The sequence below is a fragment of the Amblyomma mixtum genome, chromosome 10 (assembly GCF_055824585.1).
Source record: "Amblyomma mixtum isolate Tamu chromosome 10, ASM5582458v1, whole genome shotgun sequence".
Classification (NCBI taxonomy): domain Eukaryota; kingdom Metazoa; phylum Arthropoda; class Arachnida; order Ixodida; family Ixodidae; genus Amblyomma; species Amblyomma mixtum.
This window is the reverse complement of record NC_143021.1, coordinates 149,300,295-149,319,431: the sequence shown is the minus strand read 5'-3', so window position 1 is coordinate 149,319,431 and position 19,137 is coordinate 149,300,295. Positions and strand designations below refer to the sequence as shown.

The 19,137-nt window shown below is 50.2% G+C and overlaps 1 pseudogene; it reads right to left on the bottom strand.

The window, feature by feature from the left end:
- Positions 1-11: 11 nt before the first annotated feature.
- Positions 12-9,679, bottom strand: LOC149327329 (uncharacterized; annotated as a pseudogene).
- Between the last annotated feature and the right edge of the window lie 9,458 nt (positions 9,680-19,137).

The following is a 19,137-nucleotide window of genomic DNA, read 5'->3' as shown; positions in this document are numbered from 1 at the left end:
TCTTGACGGATTCAGAAGTTTGATATCTGTAATCCTATTGACAGCCAGGAAGCAGTCACAGAAACTGAGAAATCGTGAATTTAGAAAGCACAGGGCGGCAGTTTTCAGACAAACACTACATTTACTGCAGCCTGTCAATCATATACACTCGCACACTGTTCAGCCGCAGGCCGCCTCAAGCAGCTCCAGCCAGGTGAGGTCGGCATGTGCTACAGTAGTAAGTTCCGATAACACTGACGCCTATAAAAGTACTTTGAGAAGGCTTTGCGCATTTTCACCACCTATTCTATTAGTTTCGAGCCATTTATAGCAATTTAAGGGCTACACTTATGAAGAGGGATTATAAAGGACTACTTCAGATTTGCGGACCAGTAGCCTACACATGTTACCCTTTTCGGCTACCACCGGAATCAGTGATCGTTGTGCAGAGTTGGCCGGTGATATTTACGGCACGTGTATTATCTTGCACACTGCAATGCATCTGTCTTTTTTAGCATTTTCCGGGGATTCTTCGTTATAAGTAAATCTTTTGTGCCCCAAGGCTTTGTTTTCATGATTACTGGACGGGACTTGAATTTGCTCCGGATTCATGCGCGTACCATTTATTGCTTGGAGAGGAAAAAAGTTACAAATGTCGCCTCTTATGTATATAAACAAAAAAGACGCGAACTCAGGGCTACCTGCGTACATCCTGAATACGTGAATGTTCAGTATTATGAAGCAAAGTACCGTTGTGAAGTGGCCCAACAGTTGTAGCTGTATTACAGCTTCTGAAAAATGTAAATCCAGCATTTAGATTTGGTTAAAAAAGCTACTTTTAAGCACCGTACACTAAGCAAGGCACACCACAAGTCGCTTTAAAGTTCGGTTTCTGATTACAGTGAAAACGTTCTTCAATAACCCGTATTTGTTTGGTTTACTGTTGCTGATTGGTTCTTGTTTTTCACGCCTTTGCTTTCAGCTTGAAGAGATTCCCGGAAGAAGGAACACTTCAATGAAAGGCACGTGGTGACACAGGAGCTATTACACCAATAGGAGCGACCTGTGCGTATTCCCTGAAATGAACAATGGTCGCGAGTAAAATAAACTTACAAATTATTTGCCCTTGTTGTTGTAATAATTTTATTCCCCCTGTCACAGAAATAATAAGCAATCTAATAAAATAAAATGCGAAATGGAAAGCGATTAGCAAGATCTCTCTGAAGTGAGGAGCCGCTAGTCGGCTAATGCCATCTTTTCAGCATGCCCTCAGTGGTAGCGGCAGCTGCTCCTGATGTGATGAAGCCAATGGCTGAGAAAACTGGAGCTCACTTCACTGCTTCTCCAACAACTTTTTCAAAAAACGTTTTTGGTCTTCTAATTATCGGTGGGCATATAAACCCGCAAGGAATATCGACGGTTGGGCATCAGACCTTGATTGAGGAGATAGGAAAGGCGTATACGGTCAAAAAAGGCCCTAAGCAATGAGAACGACAAACCTTCAGGCCGCAGAAATAGAACTGCGTATGGCAATAAGCACAAAAAGAAACACTCAAATTAGCGTGTCCAAATTAGGCAATAACATAAAGTACAGCTTTGATAGAAGCATTAGGTGATACAGCTGGAAAGGTTTGAGAAGTACAATACGCGTTCTTTGGGAAACTACAAGAGCTGCCATCTAAGTTTTGAGTTTATATACTATGGCACCCACAAAAGAAAGTGTAGCATCTACCGCTGGCATGCTAAGTATTAAGCAGCGACCTGCGCTGTGAAAAGTGCAGTGTTGAGCTGTTGGACGAGCTCTAATGGTGAATTACACACACACACACACACACACACACACACACACACACACACACACACACACACACACACACACACACACACACACACACACACACACGCGCACGCACGCACACACACACACACACACACACGCACGCACGCACGCACGCACGCACGCACACACACACACACACACACACACACACTGTTGTGCCATAGAGGTGGTCCCGTTGCGCTCGCCACCCGTTTCGTGACTGAGCGTTGCCAGCTCTCTTAGCGGTAGCGAAGACTCTGAGTCAGGCGTCGGTGAGACCAAGAAAACGCTTTATACATTATGTATAGGGCATAATATAGTTCAACATCGGCACGGGGGCCGAGAGCTACACAACGCGACTGTTCTCGCACAGCGACGATCAGCGAGACACCAGCACGTCGCACCATCCGACTCCACTCGTGAGCAGCACTCAACTCACGGTGGGTCGGTCACTCGGTCACTCTCCCCAAGCTGCAGCGGTGGGGCTTATATTGCCTGAGGAACGGTGGCCCCTCAGAACTGGCCAATTCAAAGGCAGCACTCGACGGCAGTCCGAAAGGACCAACCAGCGACCGCGCGGGCCAACCGCTTCAAATTTTGCCGCGCGCGGTGGCGTCCTGGGGAAAGAGAAACCGGCGACCGGTAGTCTGGCACCCAGCGACGTGTCCAGGCACGCTGCTCGCCGATGCTTCTCCTTAAGACCCCGCTGACTTACGGCGCAGCATCGTGCCTTGCGGCGCAGCACCAGGGCTTGTCAAACGGACGTTCGCAGCAGAAAGTTTGCGGCCTGCAGAATTGGAATCCGGGAGCGTTTCCCGGCATAACAGCATCCCCGCCATCAGATAAGGCGCCGGGAAGACGAGCTGCTTCCACGTGGCTCGGATGCCAGGCGCGCATCTTCGTCAGGCTCTTCCAAGTTCACGTCCAGGTAACTTCACGAGCACCAGGTCCCACTCGCAGGCCAGGTGCTCTGTTCACCTCGTTGTCGCCAAGGCACCTCGACCAGCTTCGCTGAGGTCGTTCCGATCCCCTTGCTTCTCGCCACTGGTCATGGTTGGTCGTTCGGCAGACTACAAAACCGACCGGCAAAAGGCAACACCCAACACGAGCAAGTGCCCTCTGTCTCCCATCAAACACCAGACGAAGCCATAATCCAAATGAACCTAACTAAATTGCTGTCCCCATTTATTCCCGCTGCAACAAGAGGCATGTGTACGATCTGGTACGCAAGGTTCCAACAACCATTTTACAAAGTATCCACACACCAAAATAGCAGGAGAACTTAATAATCAGCAATAATAATGAAAATCAGATTGGTCCACTTGAAATCATTTGGACCGAAAACACACTACTGAGGAAGCAAATGAGGTCATTCATTTTTGCCCCTTTCTTCCTTCGAACATGACAGTTTGTTGCAAAGCGAGAGAAGGTAAGTAACGAGGAGGTCACTGAAAGAAGCGAGGCCTAGAATGCACGACTTAGAGCATCGGCGTTCGCGTTCAACCTTCCCTTCTTATAGCGGACAACCAGATTGTGCTGCTGGAGGGTCATGCTCCACCTCAGCAAACGGCCACTTTTAGACGACATGTTACTTAAAGGGATACTGAGGCGGTTTTCGAATCAGCTAATTTTTTAGGATTTTGAAGCAGTGTCATTGCTGATCACGTCTGTGAAATTATTTTTTCGATTTTGGCTAAAACATTGGCGCAATCACTAATTGAAAGCACGATGTTTAAATCTCCCGCGCCCCGCGCGAGCGCAGGAGAGAACAGCGGAGAGGGATGTCGGCCAACGTGACGTCATGTTGACGAGCCAGGGATACTTCGGCGCCCTCGAGTGAGCTTTCAGCGCGCGTTGTTTCTCGTCCTGAATGCGTTGTTCCTCGTACTGCGTGTGTTGTGACGTACAAAGCGTGTCAGCCGATCTTGAGAATCAGATTCAACACGAGGCACTACTCTGCGTTCGTGTCCACGAACAACTACGGCCGCGACTGTGTCGTCTTCCACTGTTTTCCGCCATAAGCTCGCAGCGCAAGCGCTCGCTGCTGTGACAAAGAATTCAAGCCGACCAAAGCAAGCGTACTCTTCTCGAAGCACTTTCGTAAGAGCGGCTACATGCAGAGCTTGTCCCTAATGTGCTCTCTGGAGATTTCTGTCGAAAAGGCGCGGCTGAACCATGACACAGTTCCTTCGATTTTTTCGCGCATGAGAGGCGTGTCACCATGCCGAAGAAGCGCCTCTTCTATAAGTAGAAACATGCTCACTTAGCCCCTGCAGAAACCTTATGGAGGCTCAAGCATGTGTCGCTCTCCTCAGCTTAGGTGCGGCCAGGCCACCTGAGGCGTGCTCAGCAACGCTCAGTTAGTGATTTTACACTCGGTTCGACGTGTCCAAGCAAGCAAGGAAACAAGCAAAGCACAATAAAGCAAAGCAAGCAAGCATCGAAGCTCTTCATATGCGGCATCTCGTTTAATCGTAGCTAAGCGATTAAAATGAAAGCATTCGACAGCGTTCGACGTTCTGATTTTGGATGCAAATTTAATAAAGAAATGAATGCCAACCAAGTTTTTGCAAAAAAAAAAAACACCGTGTTTCGCAACCTATTCGGTATCTTCATCAAGTTGTGGCAGCGCGCAAGTTGCAGCTAGCTTGGCTTTTAAACGCACATATAGTTGGCCACCACTTCACTGAACCTAAACTGCAAATCTAGGAAGGGAGCGATTAATATTTTCTGGCAACTGCTAAACGCGCCACGAGTGAAGCAGCAGCCTTGTGCGCGTATTTGGCTTGGTTTCCAGCGCACAATGATTGCGTCACTATCCTGTGATTGCCTCGCAGTGCTCGGCTACTGCGCTTCGCTCATTTTGACATCAATTTTGTGCTGCTTCATCGTTTCCTTGAAATACCTTCTTGCCCCAACCTACAACGCCGGGTACTGAGAACAGGATTTTTGCTACACAGCGCTTTGGGCCTTTTCTTTAGGATGACGCTATTTCGGGCGAGCCAGGAGGCGTCCGGTGGTGGTATAGACTTGAGTATTGTTCGCACCCCCTCCTTTCCGAGAATACGAGCCGAGGTTGTACTGCCACCTTTTACGCATGGTCTGCATACGCATCTTTCACGCTGGCGTATGCTTGTGCTAGGCGTAGAATTTTTTGCTTGCGCCTTGGTTCAAGGTGATACGTGGAATCAACAAACTGTGGTATACTTTTATTTGGAGGTCAGTAAAGAAATAGTCGCCATATTCGCTTTTATAACCCCAGGGAAAGCTGCGATCTGCCCTCAACGCAGCGCCGGATCCGCAACGGCAGCTTCTCCAGTCCTCAAAGTGACATCACAACCTCTCTTGACCAATCACGGGCGGCGGCGCGCCGCACGGCGTGCCCCGCGACACAGGCCGCATATTTTTGGTAAAAAAGGCAATTCGCGCTTGTTTTTGCCTTATTTGGATGCGATATTCCAGTATGCAGCATGAAAAACTATAGGACGACGCTGCCAGCCTGATTTTCAAAAAAAGTGCTTCAGTCTCCCTTTAACCAGGTTAGAGGGCAATGGTCCGTTTCCACAACAAACTTAGAACCGGAGACATAACAAGCCAGCTTCTGAACTGCCCACACAAGGCAGGCGCACTCTCTTTCAGAGGTGCTGTATGCCTCTTCCCTACAGCTTAGTTTGCGACTCAAATACAAAATTGGTCGCTCATGACCACTAGCATCTTCTTGGCATAGCACCGCTCCAATTCCGCGATCACTCGCGTCACATTGAATGATGAAACCTTTCGAAAAGCCTGGCCCCGTTAGAACCGGCTTACGGCTCAAGGCTTGTTCCAACATTTGGAACGCATTTTCTTTCTTCGAGTCCCACGTCACCTTAATGGGCTCCGATTTTCGAAGCGCGTCTGTTAGCGGGCTGGCAAGGTCAGAGTAGTCTCTAACATAGTGTTGGTAATATCCAGCTAAACCTAAAAAAAGCCCTTATATCCGTCTTAGTGGTTGGCCGGGGATAGTTTACAATAGCGGCTACCTTGATGTCGGAAGGTCTACGCCGGCCGCGCCCCACCACATGGCCCAAATAAGTCACTTCACCGCAACCTAGATGGCATTTAGCTGGTTTCACAGTAAGGCCTGCCTATTTCAACCTGCACAATACGACTCGCAAGTGCTCGAGATGTTCTTCCCAAGTGTCCGAAAAGATGGCAACATCGTCGAGGTATGGCAATGGAAACTCGCCCAAACCATGAAGCACTCTGTCCATCAGGCTAGAGAAACAATACGGCGCGTTTTTAAGTCCGAAGCTCAGCATGAGTGGGCGGAAGGTTCCGAACGGGGAAACGAACGCGGCGCAACGGCTAGCCCGTTCCGTAAGGGGTACTTGCCAATAGCCTCGCACGAGGTCCAGCGTAGATATATAATTTGACTTCGACACCGTCTCCACTCTTTCTTCTAGGTTCGGTATCGGATATGTCTGATCTCGGGTGATCGCGTTCAGACGCCGATAATCGACGCATGGCCTCGGATCCTTTCCCGGAACCTGGACAAGTATCAGGGGCGATGTGTAGTCGCTCTCACTTGGCACTATAACCCCCAAGTCACGCATGCGCTGAATCTCCTCAGCCATGATTTTTTTCTGCACGATATGGTTTACTGCTGATCGGTTGCTCAGATGTTAGCTCGATATCGTGCTCTAAGACCGTGGTCTTTTCAGGACGGTTCGAAAAAACCTCCTTAAACTCGGAAACTATTCCCTTTAAATCCTCCTTTTGGGTGGTACTTAGACGCGCGTCCAAAGTCAGCTGTTCTAACATTAGCTCTAAACCACAATCTTTCATGTCAGCTGTCGTGAGGATTTCCGCCCCTTCCTCATCGGCAGCATTTATCAGCATGCTTACAATCGCGTGACGCTGAATGTAGGGCTTCATCAAGTTGCTGTGATAAATTTTGTTGTGCTGTCTCCCTAATTTAACTTCGTAGTTGGTATCGGAAAGCTTCGATACAACCTTCGCGGGTCCTTCCCAGTGAACCTCGAGCTTGTTTTTCTTCGACGGACGCAGCAACATCACTTGACTACCTGCTTCGAAGGTGCGTTTTTTTGCTGACTTGTCGTATTATCCCTTTGAAAAGATTTGCGCCGCCTTCATGTGGTTCTCTACAATATCTTTTGTTTTCCCGAGCCTCTGAAGAAGGTCGAGGACGTAGGAGACTACATTCGGGTAGTCATCACTGCCTTCCCAAGACTCTCGCAACATGCGCAGCGGAGTTCTAAGGCTTCGGCCATACACGAGCTCCGCGGGGCTAAAGCCTGTGCTCTCATGGAGAGCAGACCTCAAGGCGAACATAGCGGCGGGAATGCAGGCCTCCCAGTCACAGTGACGCTCAAAGCACAGGGCTCTCAATATGCGCTTCAGCACCGAATGCATTCGCTCTACTGGATTAGATTGCGGGTGATGGATAGAACTGTGCACCACTTTAATGCCGCATCTTTCCAAAAAGGTAGAAGTTAGGCAGCTGGTGAAGACGCTGCCATTGTCGCACTGGATCTCAGAAGGGAACCCGACGCGTGCGAACATTGAGAGCAGAGCGTCCATGACCTGGGAAGAATTTAGCTCCTTAAGTGGTACCGCCTCTGGGAACTTGGTCGCGACGCACAGGGCGGTCAGAACATACCTACACCCGTTCGTTGATTCTGGCAGAGGACCTACAATATCAATTACCAGTCGCCGAAAACGTTCTGTTATGACTGGCACTAACTTCATCGGCGCCTTCCACTTGTCAGTGGATTTGCCCACTCTCTGGCAGGTTTCGCAAGATCGCACGAATTGTTCGACATCCCTCCAACAATACGGCCAATAAAACTCCTGAGCCAATCTAGCCTTGGTCTTTTTTAAGCCAAGATGCCCTGCCCACGCATTTTCGTGCGCGAGTTCCAGTAACTGAAAGCGATATTTTCGAGGGATCAAAATCTGCTCATATTTGCGACCCTGCTTATCGGTGTAGCAGCGATACAATAAGCCAGATCTCTTGTAAAATGGAACCCTCTTTTTCTCCACTCCCAGTCTGACGCTCTTCATCAGATCGGCTATTGAGCAGTATTGCTGCTGCTCGCGAATGAGCGTTTCCTTTTCAACTGCGGCCAGCTCCTGCCAGCTGGCGGAAACCGGAGCGAGTATGGAGCCCGCGTCGCCTAACTGCGGCGTCGTGTCTAGATCGCGGCTAGCAGTGCACGTATCACTCTCAGTCTCGTCCAAACCACGCTCTCCCAAGCCAGTCTCCGAGCTCTGCATCTCCCGTGTCTGCCCGCCACTCAAGTTACCTTGATCACTCCGCGTGCCGCACGGCTGTTCGTTCACCGACTCAAAGTCCAGTTCCCTCGACAGTTGGCGCGCTTTGGATCGCGTGAGGGCCATGTACGCCACGTCGGCAAAGAATGATTTGCCCTGATCCTTCAGCATCTGCTCCGAGCTATTTGAGAACAGGTAGGGAAAGTGCTCCGGAAGGGCGGCAGACACAGCGGCTTCTGTATTAAGTTTTCCAAACTCTCCTTCAATGATGACCGCTGCGATCGGTAAGCAGACACTCTCATCCTCGGCCACTTGCCGTATCCAAGCGCATTCTCCTGTAAAGTCACTAAAGGAGACGAAAGTCGGGTGAACGACGTCCATAGTTGCCGCCGAGTCCCGAAGTACTGTGCACTTTTTGCCGTTTACTTTAATTTCCTGCATGTAGGGCTCCAACAGTCGCATGTTTTTGTTTGTTTCCCGTATCGTTGCAAAAGCAACTTTCTCTTGGCAGTTCGCCGCGATGTGCCCTTGCTTTTTGCAGTTGTAGCAGATTAACGGCTTCCGTTTTTCAAAAGAACGCGTCGCATCGTTTCGCTGCTTGGGACCATCGTTAGCATTCTGAGATGCATTCTGCCCTTCCTTCACAGTTTCTTCGGTAAGGGACTTGTCTTTCCGAAACTCGCGACGCTTGATTTCCTTCCGTTCGTCGGGCTTCCTTGAAAACCCGTCTCTCTTATCTGCTTTTTCTACACGCACTGCCTTGCTGTGCAAGCTGCGGCGGATGTAATACTCTCCAGCTAACTCTGCTGCCTTGTCTAGCTTGACCTCCTTTAGCCTATCTTGCAGCCAGAGCCTTACATCCTCATCAATGCAACGGTAAAACTGTTCTAACGCGATGCATTCGACGACTTTATCGCGGTCGTCGTAAACCTCTTCGCCTTTCAGCCATTCAACCAGGTCGGCTTTTAGACGAAACGCGAAGTCAACATGTGACTCCCTGGCCTTCTGCGCATACCGGAACCTCTGCCGGAAAGCTTCGGACGACAGTTTGTGCTTTCGCAATAGCGCCTCCTTCACATCACTGTAGCTCTCAAACGCCTCTTTCGATAAGCAAGTTATCACGTCAGATGCCTCCCCGGGAAGCAAGACTAACAGATTCTGTGCCCAGAGGGATCGCTCAATGTCATTCCGTTCGCACACATGCTCAAATTTAACGAGGTATTTTGCCATATCCTCGCCGACTACAAAGGGCGGCAGTTAGTCGCGTATTTTTGGAGCGTTAGAGGGAACCGTCGTCGAAGCAAGACTAGGCGCTGGCGAGGTTTTTCGGAGCTCCAGCTCTTTCATTTTAACCTCGTGCTCTCTAAGCGCCTGGCGCTTTCGCATCTCCTTATCTTTCATTTCCTCCTCGCGACGTTCCTTTTCTCTATTTTCCTCCCGTTCACGCCTTTCATTGATATCAGCCCAGGCCTCTTCGGCTTCCTCAGCCGTCACGTCCTCGGTTCTCATGACCCCAAGGATCGCATTCTTTCTTTTTGTTGAGCCCAAATCAATGCCCAACTCCTCACAAATTTGGAGAAGTTCTTTAACCTTGTAACTCTCCATCGTTCACACTTGCCTCTTGCTGTTTACCCTTTTAGAAACTACTTGCCTTACACTACTATATCGCTACTAGTTAGGTACGCGCAAGAATTTCACACACTGCCTTGTTTACCCCTTCAGCATCCCTTGGTTTTCAAAACATTCTTACTAGGCTTGAAATACACACAAGGTTAACACAATGCTACACCAATTCTTTCTCTAAGCTACAATAACCTGTGTTAGAGAAAGTCTGGCGCTTGAGGAAAACTTCAGGCACTCACCGCGCCGAGGTAGCTGATGTCGGTCGATCCCATAGCTGCCATCCAATGTTGTGCCATAGAGGTGGTCCCGTTGCGCTCGCCACCCGTTTCGTGACTGAGCGTTGCCAGCTCTCTTAGCGGTAGCGAAGACTCCGAGTCAGGCGTCGATGAGACTAAGAAAACGCTTTATACATTATGTACAGGGCATAATATAGTTCAACATCGGCACGGGGCCGAGAGCTACACAACGCGACTGTTCTCGCACAGCGACGATCAGCGAGACACCAGCACGTCGCACCATCCGACTCCACTCGTGAGCAGCACTCAACTCACGGTGGGTCGGTCACTCGGTCACTCTCCCCAAGCTGCAGCGGTGGGGCTTATATTGCCTGAGGAACGGTGGCCCCTCAGAACTGGCCAATTCAAAGGCAGCACTCGACGGCAGTCCGAAAGGACCAACCAGCGACCGCGCGGGCCAACCGCTTCAAATTTTGCCGCGCGCGGTGGCGTCCTGGGGAAAGCGAAACCGGCGACCGGTAGTCTGGCACCCAGCGACGTGTCCAGACACGCTGCTCGCCGATGCTTCTCCTTAAGACCCCGCTGACTTACGGCGCAGCATCGTGGCTTGTCAAGGGAGCGTTAGGGCGTGTTGCCTTGCGGCGCAGCACCAGGGCTTGTCAAAGGGACGTTCGCAGCAGAAAGTTTGCGGCCTGCAGAATTGGAATCCGGGAGCGTTTCCCGGCATAACAACACACACACACACACACACACACACACACACACACACACACACACACACACACACACACACACACACACACACACACACACACACACACACACACACACACACACACACACACACACACACACACACACACACACACACACACACACACACACACACACACACACACACACACACACACACACACACACACGCGTGCAAGCAAACTGAAGCTCTTGTTATTTGCATATAATTAAAAACATGCCAAGCACGCGCACACAAACGCGCGCGCAGACACATACACACGCACACCCACGCACACCTGCAAACAAACTCTTTCATTGTACGTAATTAAAGGTGCAAAAACACACACGCGCAGACACATCCACGCATACATGCGCACATATACACACACACGTGACCCTCAAGCAAACAACATTTGCTCATTGCGCATAATTAAACGTTGCAAACAGACACACGCACCCCCCGCCCTCACATACACGCGCACGTGCAAACGAACTCAAATTTTGTAGCGAGAGCTACATTGGCCGTATTTTCTCCGTTTCGCTGTGGTCGGTGTCCACACCGCGAGCTGAGCCGTTGCCTAGCAACCGCCGCAGCTGGCAGCGCTGCTCACCACGCCATCTGGCATGACGTCGGAGGAGGAGCCGGTGAAACTGCGTTGCAACAACAGAAGAGGAGCCGGCGTTGCATCGCACATATAGAAGGGGCTTCTCGGTGGGATTTGCCGGCAGATATGGAAAGTGAGACGGAGAGACTGAAAGAAGCCAGGCTTCGTCGACTGGCCCCCTGGGACAGTGGACACCTTAGTCGCTCTTAAAGGGATACTGAGGCGGTTTTCGAATCAGCTATTTTTTAGGGTTTTGAAGTAGTGTCATTGCTGATCACGTCTGTGGAATTATTTTTTCGATTTTGGCTAAAACAGCGGCGCAATCATTAATTAAAAACGCGATGTTTAAATCTCCCGCTCCCCGCGCGAGCACAGGAGAGGAGAACAGCGGAGAGGGAAACCTCGTCCATGTTGGCCAACGTGACGTCACGTTCAGGAGCCGGGGATACTTCGGCGCACCCGAGCGAGCTTTCAGAGCGCGTTGTTTCTCGTGCTACATGCGTCGTTCCTCGTATTGCGTGTGTTGCGACGTAGTACAAAGCGTGTCAGCCGTACTTGAGAATCAGATTCAACAGGAGGTACTACTCTGCGTTCGTGGCCACGAACAACCACGGCCGCGACTGTGTCATCTTCCACTGTTTTCCGCAAGATCATAAGCTCGAGGCGGAAGCGCTCGCTGCTGTGACGAAGAATTCAAGCCGACCAAAGCAAGCGTGCTCTGCTCGAAGAACTTTCGTAAGAGTGGAACATGCAGAGCTTGTCCATAATGCGATCTCTGGAGATTTCTGTCGAAAAGGCGCGGCTGAACCATGACACAGTTCCTTCGATTTTCTCGCGCATGAGAGGCGTGTCACCATTCCGAAGAAGCGCCTCTTCTAAAAGTAGAGAGGTGCTCACTTAGCCCCTGCAAAAACCTTATAGAGGCTCAAGCATGTGTCGCTCTCCTCAGCTTAGGTGCGGCCAGTCCACCTGAGGCGTGCTCAGCAAGGCTCGGTTAGTGATTTTATACTCGGTTCGACGTGCCCAAACAAGCAAGCAAAGCAAAGCACAATAAAGCAAAGCAAGCAAGCATCGAAGCTCTTCATATGCGGCATCTCGTTTAATCGTAGCTAAGAAATTGAAATGAAAGCGTTCGACAGTGTTTGACGTTCTGATTTCGGATACAAATTTAATGGAGAAATGAATGCCAACCAAGTTTTTGCAAAAAAAAACACCACGTTTCGCAACCTTACTCGGTTTCTTCATCAAGTTGTGGCAGCGGGCGAGTTGCAGCTAGCAGGGCTTTTAAACACACATATAGTTGGCAACTACTTCACTGAACCTAAACTGCAAATCTAGGAAGGGCGGACGTTTCCGAGGCAGCGATTAATATTTTCTGGCATCTGCTGAACGCGCCACGAGTGAAGCAGCAGCCTTGTCCGCGTATTTGGCTTGGTTTCTAGCGCACAGTGATTGCGTCACTATCCTGTGGTCACAGGCCTCGCAGCGCTTGGCCACTGCGCTAGGCTAATTTTGACATCAACTTTGTGCTGCTTCATCGTTTCCTTGAAATACTTTCTTGCCTCAACCTACAACGCCGGGCACTGAGAGCAGAGTTTTTTGTACACAACGCTTTGTGCCTTTTGTTTAGGATGCCGCTCTTTTGGGTGAGCCAGGAGGCGTCCGGTGGTTGTAATTGACTTGAGTATTGTTCGCACCCCTTCCTTTCCGAGAATACGAGCCGAGGTTGTGCTGGAACCTTTTGCGCATGGACTGCATATGCGTGTTTCACGCTGGCGTATGCTTGTGCTAGGCGTAGAATTTTTTGCTTGCGTCTTTTTTGCTTTCAGGTGATACGTGGAACGAACAAACTGTAGTATCCTTTTCTTTGGAAGTCAGTAAAAAAAATTACCGACGATTACGTTACTTCCTAATGCAAAATTTGAGCGCAGCAAATAAGCTGTTTCACCTTTTCGATAGATTGAGGCAAAGAAATCGAGCAACACATGTATGCGCTATCACAGAATTTTTTTTTATTTTTCACACGTATTCCTTTAACAAAGACTCCACTAACAGTTCTTGACAGTCATGAAGGAAGCTTTGTGGTCGGAGAAATAGAGTGATATATGTTCGAATTGGTACACCAATGCTTGATTCTCAAAGACGAGATCTATACAAGTGCCTCGCGAGGTTGTCACAGCCGTGGGACGCGTTACGAGCGAGAGGAACGGGATGTTCTCCCGCATAAGTGTTAGGAAATTGCTTTTTGTCTTTATGTCAACATTAAAGTCCCCCACTACTAACATCGGTGTGGATCGATGGACGGTTAATGCGAGTTGCAGGAAGTGCACGACGTCTTTCGTGAGTGCGGTAGGGGCGAAGTAGGCAGCTACTACCAGCAAGCCGTTGGGCAACTTTGCGGCGCACAGTTCGCCAACTTCATGTGACGTGCCAAACATTTCGACTGGTATTGCAGAGAGACCTGTGCGCAAGTAGATAGCGACTCCCGCCGCTCTGTTGTGGTCTCTGCGAGCACCACAGCAGTATAGGAAATCTATGATTTCGAGAGGCTCTTCGGGATCCATCCAGGTTTCAGCAAAGCAAAGTACAGAGGAATGGCGCAGAATGTGATCGTGGTGTACGTCCTTGGCATGTGCGGCAAGGGAGCGTACGTTAAGAATGTGGTTGTGAATGATGAATCAAGTGCTGCCAGCGAATGACGCGTCCATTGGCTGTCTGCGTGTGTTACTGATGTGTGGTTAACATGTTAAGCTTCGCCTGTAAGAGTGGAACGCGACAGCGTCTTGCAATGCTGCCAGGGAGTCCACAGAACGCCATCGCCAATTCGGCTGTACGCCTTGCTGGACGGTAAATTTATTTTTTGAGGAAAGGAAATGTATCTCTCTCGCATATCTGGGTGGACACCTGCACCTCGCCGTAAGGGAAAGGGGGAAGATGGGAGTGAACGAAGACGCCGTATTAGCTAGACGCGCCTTTCTTCATTCCAAACCATTCAGTTGGCATTACGGAGTGGCTAGCGTGCTCGTATCGCACTCCGGAGACCCTGGTTCGATTCCCCAACTCGACCAATTTCGTTCTCGGTTTTATTGATTTATGCGGTCTGACTAGAAAGGTTAATTAGGCTATTAATATTTATATTATTGTATTTCTATCCATCGTGTTCTGTCATTAACCTGTCAATTGTTGGAACTGTCTAGGATGTTCGACACAACGTATATGAAACGAGCAACGTCTTACTGAGTGGGGAAGTGCGTGGTAGTGGAGGGAACGCGGCTTCGTACTTATCTGTTTTTTTCAGCAGCGTCTTCTTCCGCGGACGCTGTTGTCGCTGCGGCGCGCGTCTTTCTTTTCATTTCTTCTGACCTCTTCATTCTCCTCTATATTAATTAGGCTAATTGATTAATTAAGCAATTAACTAAACTCAGTCCAACTTAGTTGCAGCATCACTATACGATCCCTTTGATTGGTTGCATGGTTACTAGCCAAAGTACAATTGGCCCCATTTGAAATTCGCGCACTGTGACGTCACGAGCATTTCGACCAATTGAAAAGCGTGACATTGGGGGCGGAGCTGGTTACGAGGCCGACGACGACGCGAAACCCAGGAACGGACGCCAAAGAGCTGCGCTCTAAAATAGTCGCCATATTCGCTTTTACAACACTACGGAAAGCTGCGATCTGCACTAAACGCTGCCCCGGATCCGCATCGGCAGCTTTTCCAGTCCTAAAAGTGTCGTCACGAACTCTCTTGACCAATCACGGGCGGCGGCGCGCCGCACGGCGTGCCCCGCGGCACAGGCCGCATATTTCTGCTAAAAAAGGTAATTCGCGCTTGTTTTTGCCTTATTTGAATGCGATATTCCAGTATACAGCATGAAAAACTATAGGACGCCGCTGCCAGCCCGATTTTCAAAAAAAGTGCTTCAGTCTCCCTTTAACGTTCCAGTCCATCGCCGGGCTGGAGAGACGTGACGCCGTAAGAGAGGATTTTGCAATGGCGCACAACTGGCATGGATGGTACACGACAAAGCGCGGCCAAAATTGAGTGGCAGAGAGACCGTCTCCGAGTTAGCTAGGTGTAACTCCGCTAGAGCTCCTTCAGAAAACGAGTGGAGAGGGCACGGATGGCGTCGGACAAAGCCGAGCCAAGAGAGACCTCCCAGGCTAGCTAACCAGACCGTCGCCCAGTCAGATAGTCGCAAACCTGAGATTAAGGGCATAGAAACGGAGTCTAACCGGCGCCGACGGTTTAGAAAAGAGAGAGCTCCGAAGAGAGGCCGTGCAGTGAGAGTAGGAACCGTGGCCGATTTGGTCAAGCGCGCGGACGCTAGAAAGGGGCCTGTACAGGCGACTAACCGGCACGGATGTGACCCTAAATTCGGGCAAAATTGAGGGGTCAGTATTCTGGAGCAGGATTTTGTTTTTCATTAAAAGGAGCCTGGTGGGTCTTGAGTGAATTCCAAGCGCTTGCGCATGGAGTGGTGCTTTGTTGTTTGGAACATCCCATCTAAGCTGTCCTCTGTTGGTGGTTTGGTGTTTTTGGTTTGCCTTGGGAGTTGATGTTGCAAGCCAGGATATCACCGTGGACCCGAGCCCATCTCTTCCTCCCCAGCGGTCGGGAACGCTGGCCATTCGAGATTTTCCTGGCCGCGGAGGAGTTGTTGAGATCGACGTCAGCGGGCCTCGTTTGGAACCAGCCAGCACACCTGTTTCTACTGTATATGGCTGCGAGCAACTTGAGTGTGATTACTTTCGGGCCTGCCGTCATGGGCCGCACAGAAGGGACTTAGGTGACAGCTGATTCCAATTACGGAGTTTGCCCGGTCGCAGTGCAGGACCAAAACGAAGGGGCTGAAGTTTAAGCAAAACCAGACCCCCTTTCCGAAGGGTATGCACGTGTCAAACTCCGCCGCCGCCGCCACGGGGAGATGGACGTTATTTTCCCCAGTTGCTGTGACCGTGCCGGGGAACAAAGGGCTTCGTTTCCTGTGGCTCTTGGGCGTGCCAAGCACCGCGACTAGCAGGTGGGCATCATTCGAACATCTCCAAGGACGAAGGACCACTTTCCGGCCTTTTCGTGACCTCGCGTTCCGGCCTCGAGCGGCGGGTGTCATTTGATGAACAGATGTCGGTGACCCGCGGGAACCTTTGGCTGGCCGGAAACCACCACCTACCGCAGTCGACGCCTCGACGGCAACCTTCATTCCCTCGGACTCAACACGTATTAGGGGCGTGACCATAAGTGCAGTGTTGTGTTTGTGCGCACAAGCGAAAGCTCTAGGCCCCTCCAACTCCGTCGTGGGCGCCCTCAACCTAGGGAACTTAGGGAAAGAGAAGGATATAAAAGTCGACAACGAATGCAGCCGAAGAGCTTCACTTCAGTCTCACTCCAGTCTTACTTCTATTCACCATGATGTAAAAATGTCAATAAACCCACTTGTAATCTTCCTCCCATCACCCAACCTCTTCGCTCAGCGGCACTCCTGTCCTGGTGGTGGTGGGAACGGGCGTCACCTTGACCACGGTTCCGTCAAGCGAGCAGCAGCAACGGCAGCAGCTAGCAACAACTCCAAACCCCTATCATACCCAACAACGTGTAAGCAAATTCGTTTTTTTATTGTACATAAACGTGCCAAGCACAATAACGAGCACACGCACACACATACACCCACATGCACACACCATCCACACACACCTGCCAGCAAACCACAGCTTTTGTCGCGCCAAGCGCGCGCGCGCGCACACACACACACACACACACACACACACACACACACACACACACACACACACACACACACACACACACACACACACACACACACACACACACACGCACACACACACACACACACACACACACGCGCGCGCACGCACGCACACACGCACACGCGCACACACACACGCACACACGCACACACACACACACACACACACGTGCACACACGCACGCACACACACACACACACATACGCGCGCGCACATGACGCACACGCACACACATGTGCGGCTTACTGAGGACTTCAAGGAAGAAGAGGGAGGCGCGCGCAGACTGATCTGGGCTCTGAGCTGTTTGCGGCCAGCTGTGTTCCGTCCAGCCTTCACCTGTATAAAAGCAATTTCATCCGCTACAATTGGTGGAGGTGCTGGGTTTGGCCGCACCTGCGGGGTTCCCCAGTATGGTGACCTTTAGCCGAGAGCAGTGTTGTAGGCGTTACCGAAAAAAAGTAACTAAATACGTTACTCGTTACGCTAAGAAAAAAAGAACGAGTTACCGCCCTACGTTACCTAAAAAAAGGTAACGCGTTACCGTTACCGAAAGAAGTACCGCACGTTACTTTGCCGTTAATCCATGGCCATAAATTTTAATCAGTGCGTCTTCGCTGTAACTGTTAACTATACCTCGTCTTCTCTGCAAGGCTTGTTTTCCAACGAAAAGATCTCAAACCCTGACGACGCGCTCATATTCTTCAAGCGAATGGAAACTCCGGATGGTCGCACTATGCTTGCAACAGAGTCTAGACAGGAAAAGGAGGGAGGCCGTCTTTAGTCACAGTGCTGTGGGGAGTGCGTTGTTCCTTGTTCTGGCTAGGGGAGAAGGGGGTATGACTATGACCAAAGGAAGTTGGAGCGACAGTGTTGTTCAGCAGACAATTTTTAGAAAGTTTAGTGTGAGGTAGCGCACTACTGCCGGCACAGGAATTAACAAAGGTCCATTTCCTTTTATCCTCTACTTCGGCGGTACAGCCAGTTGACTGCAATCCCCTTTTCTGTGCTGTACCACTGTACTCTCTCGACGGCTCTCTTGGGGCCATCTTGAAATAAAGTGGTGACGTTCCTGAGTTTACTCAGAAAAGGGAGCTGCTTCCACAAAGAATGCGAGAGTGTCGCCTGGGAACGAGACCTTTTGATTGGAAAACAAGCTTAAGGAGAAACTGACTTAGATTTCTGCAAATGGTCCATTGGTGGCTCGGCCAGCGTCCACTCTTTAGAGAGTGGTTTGGGGGTGAGGACAAGTGTGTTAATGCGTGTTTGTGCTTTTTTTTTTTAGTTGAGTGCGTCCTCAAGGGCAGATGTTTTCTGGCATGCATGCGAGCCGCAACAAGGGTCGTCGAGAGCACCCGTAGGTTTTGTTTATTTGAAACATCATTTTCGGCGTTTTTTTTTCTGAAAAAGAGGCGGAAAGGGACAATTGAAATAAAAAGTAACTAGTAACGTGACACCTCACGTTACCGGAAAATGTTAACGCAAGTACGTTACCCGTTACAGTTCCGAAATGGTAACGAGTACGTTACTAAGTTACCGAAAAAAGTAACGCGTTACCGGTAACGCCGTTACTTGTAACGCGTTACCGACAACACTGGCCGAGAGCAACGTAGAGACCTTTCACTGCAGCCCCTTATAGAAGCAGCAGAGGGAGGAGTAGATTCAACCCAATTTATTATCAAAGATAGTATTTTGTTCAAGAAGAACTACTCTGTCGATGGTGCTGCCCTGCTTTTGGTCGTCCCGAAAAGTCTCCAGTCGCAAGTCTTGCACGCTATGCACGATGAAATCACGTCTGGTCATCTAGGCTTCTCTCGTACCCTCCATCGAATTCGGCAGCGTTTTTCTTGGCCGCAAGTTTATAAGACCACCAAGCAGTACGTTGCGACATGTGAACAATGCCAACGCCTTAAGGCACGAACCACCACGACGGCCGGTCCTTTGCAGCCCGTCAAACCACCCACTTCCCCTTTTGAAAAGATTAGAATTTACCTGTTTGGTCCTTTCCCAAAGTCTTTAGAGCGACGCCGTTGGGTGATTGTCTGCGTGGACTATCTTACCCGATACGCCGAAACCGCTGCTCTCGCTACCGCAAAGG